This window comes from Salvia miltiorrhiza, chromosome 7 (genome assembly GCF_028751815.1).
Source record: "Salvia miltiorrhiza cultivar Shanhuang (shh) chromosome 7, IMPLAD_Smil_shh, whole genome shotgun sequence".
NCBI classification, from domain to species: Eukaryota; Viridiplantae; Streptophyta; class Magnoliopsida; order Lamiales; family Lamiaceae; genus Salvia; species Salvia miltiorrhiza.
In genome coordinates, this window is record NC_080393.1 from 29,184,444 (window position 1) to 29,190,775 (window position 6,332).

Here is a 6,332-nt window from a genome sequence, read left to right on the forward strand (position 1 = left end):
ATGCATTTAGACAACAGTACATAGATAACGGATTTTCGAAAAACCGTTATCTATTCCTAAAAGTGCGCTCATACATAACGGTTTTTGAAAAAAACCGTTATCTATGTACTGTTATGTATGTAAACTTTTGTAGTAGTGAAGGTTTTTCCCTTGTTTATTTCTATGAATTAGTTGCACCTCGATTATATTTATTCATTCAAGAATTGGGGTGTGACAAGAGGTTCGAAAACTTGCCAACTAGATTACAAAGAACAGGTTCTCTGTAATAAGTTATACTTAGGCTTTGGATATATAATATTTGCCTAAGTTCTAAGAGAATGTATGTAATCAGCAGTGACTGATTTTTGGCTTTGTGATTCTCTTCTTCGATTCAAACTTTTGAAATGGCTTTGAATGCTGAGTAACGAATTCGGCAGCGTTTCAGCTTATGTAGTTGAATCGGTGAAGATTGAAGTGATCCTCTAGTTCTATTTATAGGAGACGTCTTAAATAGATCTGTTGGCTAAAAATGGTCTTCAAGAATTCTTCCGTTAGAAAGTAATTTGAACTTGGGCTGAGGTTTCAATCTTCGAGGTTCTTTTGTTTGGTGAGAACGGCTACTTTGAAGAGCAGGATATAGGACATCTCTGAAAATGTAGTCACCAAAAAGAGTGGCCTCTGCAGAGAAAGGACGATCCTAAGATCTCTGCATTTAATGCGGCTGTACTTCTGGAGTGCGTGGCTTCCTTTAAACTTTAGAGGTTCAGTCCGAGGAAAAATGTTTAACTGATACTTGACTTTAGTATCAGTCCGCTGAATCCATGTGGCTCGCATTAAGTAATCAGTCGTAACTGATTCTTGGACTGGTTAGTCAAATATCAGTAATTGACTTTGCCTTAATCGTTACATCAGTCGGCAATTTCAGTCTTCAGTCTTCAGTCCTCCGGCTTCAGTCTTCAGTCTTCAAAACAGCAACTAAACTAGAAAAAAAAACTCTAACACTTGAGTTTAAACAGTTCTAGTCTATTACAAGTGAAACCTATTGATTTTGGTATCATCAAAACTAGGATTATGACATTTCATTAAGTTTCCAACATATTTTATTTAGTAGGTATTTTACGTTGTATATTATTATTATTATTATTATTATTATTATTATTATTATTATTATTATTATTATTATTATTATTATTATTATTATTATTATTATTATTATTACAAAGATCTTGCTAAAGATACGGCCATATTATGGAGAGATTAAAGAAAATACCAAAATCATGGTCAGAACAACATACCCAACCCAAGCTATTGGAAAAATAAATGAAAAGGTTAAAAATATTACCCTTTCAATGTTAAGTAATCCAAATTCAAAAAAAAAAATATATATTGAAACAGATGCTTCTAATATTGGTTATGGAGGAATATTGAAGCAAATAAATTCGAAGAATAAGCAGGAATATCTAGTAAGATTTTATTATGGTTAAATGAAATAATTCTCAAGAGAATTATGCTGCTATAGCAAAAGAAATTCTTTCTATGGTTAAATGTGCCTTAAAATTTCAAGATGATTTATATAATCAAAATTTTATTATTAAAACTGATTGTAATCTACAAAATTAATGTTTATTAAAGATTTTAAACATGATGTTTCCAAACAAATGTTTGCTCGTTGGTAGGCACACTTGGCTCCATTTGATTTTAAAATAATTTATAAAAAGGAGAAGAAAATAATTATCCTCATCATTTACGTAATAGTGATGCATGCCATGTTATAGCACGATTATGGATGTCATTTAGCCCGAAATTACTAGGTCGACCCATAGATCAACCAAATATAAGGGAAAAATATTTTTAGCCTGAATAACCGGAACTTAGAACAGCTTAAAAGCAATAGGGTTGGCCGAGTGGATTGACTTGATCAACTAAAGGGTTAGATCGACCGAAATTGAATTGTTAGGGAAAATATTTTTAGCTCGAATAGCCGAAGTTTACACTAGCCTGAAATCAATAGGGTTGGCCAAGTAGATTGACTCGATCAACTGAATTTTTTCTTATTACTTGGTTGTTAAATTTTCATTACTATACTTTTAAATTCGATAATAAGATTTGGATGCTTGCAAAATGTGTTCTGATTTTCACTCAATAGTTAGTAAAAAAATTATGATATAAAAGGTAAAGTAATATAGTCATTTATGTGAAATGTATATGTGACGCCCGGGGCAGAAGTAAGGAGTGATTGTCGGTGCACAAGACACGGAAAAAGAGCGGCACCTATAAGTGCTTCGAAGTGGAGGGGTACATGAACGAATGGAAACACGCCAGAAAGAGAGGGATTCCAAGAATATGCAGGTATGAGACTGCATATTCGAGGAGAGCTTAAATGATTTGATAGGTGCTATTCATAATAACAAGATGCACCTTCTTTTCTGGTACCCATGTGGAAGAAACTCCAAAGTTAAACGTGCTTGGCTTGGAGAAATTCTAGAATGGGTGACCCTTTGAGAAGTTTCTCGGGGAGCGTACGAATGAGGACAAAAAAAGTTAGAAAAGACTCAGGTTGGTCTATGGGGACAGCTGATAACTTTGGAGCCGGGCTATTACAGTATATGGCAATACTTAAAAGTTATTTATAAGCTACTCCCTCTGTCCCTGAAATAAGTTCATCTTTTTCCTTTTTGGGACGTCCCCCAAATAAGTTCCTCTTTCTTTCTTTTCATTTTTGGACAACTACCCACCACTAATAATACTTTATTTATTCTTATTTTTCACTTTTTCACCACTCTCAATACAAATTATAACACTTTTTCACCTTTTCACCACTCTCAATACTAATTATAACACATTTTTCTCCACTATCAATACGTTTTACCACTTTTTCTTAAAACATGTGTCGTCCCCAAAAAGAAACTTATTTCAGGTCATCCCGGTCAAAGTGGTGCACTTCTTTTGGGCACGGGATTTAAGGATAATAAGATTGTAGTGTAAAAGTGTGTAAATGTATGTGGGGCCACATTGTTTGTACTGTAAAATTATTACCAAAAAAGGAAATTGACCACTTTCGATGGGACAACCCAAAAAGGAATACGCATCACTTTCGGTGGGACGGAGGGAGTATAAGTTTATGTTGATATGATACTAATCCTTGTAAAATGAGGTAAAGTGTCTGATTGAAAAAATACGAGTTAATTTTTCTTAGAGGTGGTCTCCTGTACATCTGAATCTGACTCGTGCGCCCGACTCACTCCCCGACCTGGTGTCCAAATCCGTGCCCTAAATTCTAATATCAGCTGCCCATCCCCCCTCTATTTCTCACTTCATCTTTTCCCTCTTCTCGCCTCTCTCTCTCTCTCCCCCCCTCTTCTCACCTGCCTCGTCTCTTTTCCCATCTCCTACAGTCGTGTCGCATTCCACCGCTGCCCATGCAATAGGATTTCAATTTCTTCTTTTGCTTTGTCATTCTCGATTTTCCAGTGAACATCGTTGTCTCCGTCGCTCTTTTCTCGTGACACCGTGATGGTACGTTTGTCGACTCTCTCTCTCTGTACTTTCAGTTTTGTTCTCTTTGTTCGTGCTGCAACCCTTCTCAGTAGCACCAGAATATATGTGCTTCGCTAAGATCCGGAGTAGAAGAAACCCTTTGGGTGCTCTCTGGAATTCGCTGGCAATCAATACAGCAATGAACGTGCATGCCTCAATGGAAACACCGCCGAAATCCGTCTGTCGCCGCCTTATACTGCTCTGTCACGCTAGGAGTTCTTGGGAAGACCGGTCTCTCAAAGGTACTCATTTTCCTACACGTTCAAGCTAGCAACTTTGGAAAAAATTAAAATAAAATGAATATGTAGATAATGTGGCACAGTGGCGGAGTCAGAAATTTAGTTAAGGGAGGGCTAAATTTGTACAGGGGTTCGGGGGTGGCAGCCCCCAGTTTTTTTGTTTGGGCATTTCGTATATTTTAGGTATTTTTTATTAAAAGACAAGCATAACAGTAATAATAACGAATAATATTTTCATAAATTATATAGTTTGAATACACTATAAATTTTTTGGGGGAAAATTTCGTACATTTTAGGTTTTTTTTTTATTAAAAAAAGTATAATGGTAATAATAACGAATAATATTTTCATAGATTATATAGTTTTAAATAACACAATTAACATTAATTTAAATATATATGAGGGGATATAACAAGTAAATCAATTTTTATAAGACGAAGTTCTTTTATACTCCCTTTGTCCCACTATTGTTGGCTACATTTTTAAATGTGTCCAACAATAATGGGACAGAGGGAGTAATAAGTATAAACATATATATACTTTAAATAAATAAATAAATAAAAATTAAAAATTCAAAATTTGGGAGGGAGCTCCAGCCATCTGGTCCTCATGTGTCTCCGCCACTGATGCGGCAGAGATGATCATTTACACTAAGTTGATCAGATATTTTGATGAAAGTAGAGTAGAAGAATTACTGAAATATTTTGCTTTGAAATAATATATGTAAACGTTGTTTCGACTATTTTATTTTCTTAATTGAGCAAAGATTATCTAATTTTTGAGTTTATATTTAATGATCATTGTAGTTGAATTGTCTCTGTGATGATGATTATGATTGGTTAATGGTTATAGTTCAATTGTCTATGTTGATGATGATGATTGGATTGACTTCTTTAAAAGTATTTACGAATAGGAGAAATGTGGTATGTGGTAATTGTATCAAATTGTTAAAGTTATGTGAAATATGGTAAAGTTTTTTTAGATCAACATAAATGATACTTTTATCAATAACAAATCATATTGTTTATAAAAGCAAATGATAGTACATTATAAAATGACAGATTTTATAACATAAAACAATTCCTTATATATACATAAATAATATTTTGTAAATGATATTTTTTATAAAATCAAATGATATATTACAAATGATGTTTTTAATAATAAAAAATAATAATTTTTAATGCATGTAAATGATATTTTCGAATGAATCAAGAAATGATAATTTTCAAATGATACATTACGAATGATAATTTTAATAATAAAAAATAATATTTTTATTGTATGCAAATTATACTCCGTAAGTGATATTTTGTATAAAATGAATTAATATTTTTTTTATAAAAACAAATGATATGTTACAAATGATACTTTTAATAACAGAAAATGATATTTTTAGTGCATGAAACTGATACTTTTGAATGGATCGAGAAATGATACTTCACAAATAATAGATGACAAATATCACTTTTAATAAGAGAAAATGATATTTTTGATGTATGCAAATACTACTTCGTTAATGATATTTGTTGTAAAATCAAATGATACTTCTTATAAAAATAAATGGTACTCCCTATCATCCACAATAATACTTCCGAGTAGGAAGTGACACATATTCTAAGTTGAAGTTGTTGAGTGTATTGAAAGTGGTAAAAATGTGTTGTATTGTTTTAATTTGTGTTGAGAGTGGTGAAAATGTAAAAAATAAGGGTAAAAAAGGTATTATTAATTGTGAGGTATGTGGCTTACCAGCTGAGCTAGATGTTCAATTAATAATTCTATTCAACATTATGGTATATAACGCTTCCCTGCACATCTAAATGCACCATACATTCGGTTGTATAAAAGAACTTGTAATTTTTTTTAACTGTGTAGACGTTAGCCCATATAAATGTTCGAATTTGTGGAGACTTGTGTTTTTAAGTAATATATAACTAGTGTGTAACCCGTCCAATTTCGATGGGTATCATTTGATGTTAGTATAATTTATAAAAAAAAGACGTAAAAATTATTTCATAATATACTTATAAATTATGGAGATCATTCACTAAAAAAACTGTTTATATGTCATGTCAAACTATTATAATAAAAAAAGGTCTTTGTACGTGTAAAACTAAAATATAAATATTTCTTAAAAATAACTTCCATCCACTCTTTAATTCTGCCTATTTTACATGCAAAAAATTCATAAAAATGAACATTTTTTAAAAAAAATTAATAATAAAGTTATTTGAATAATAATCATAGAAAGTTTATTTGCTGAAATAGAAATTTTATTAAAAAAAAAAGAAAAAACATAGAGGAAAAGGACTAAAAACCCTTGAAAGCACAAACGCTAACAAAGAGGCGAATCACAAAGGATCCGTCAAAAAGCAAAAAACTACGTGAAAACACCCGCAAAGGACCATGAAACTAAGTCTCGTTTTCATCACACATGTCTCCCCAATTTTCCTTTTTTCTAGAGACCACTGCCGACATAACTTGGGCTGCGTCAGAAGATGAGTGAATCACAAAGTTTTGCAGAATCGCCCCTCCAGACTGAGCCTTCTGCACTTTATTCAAGAACTCCACCGACAA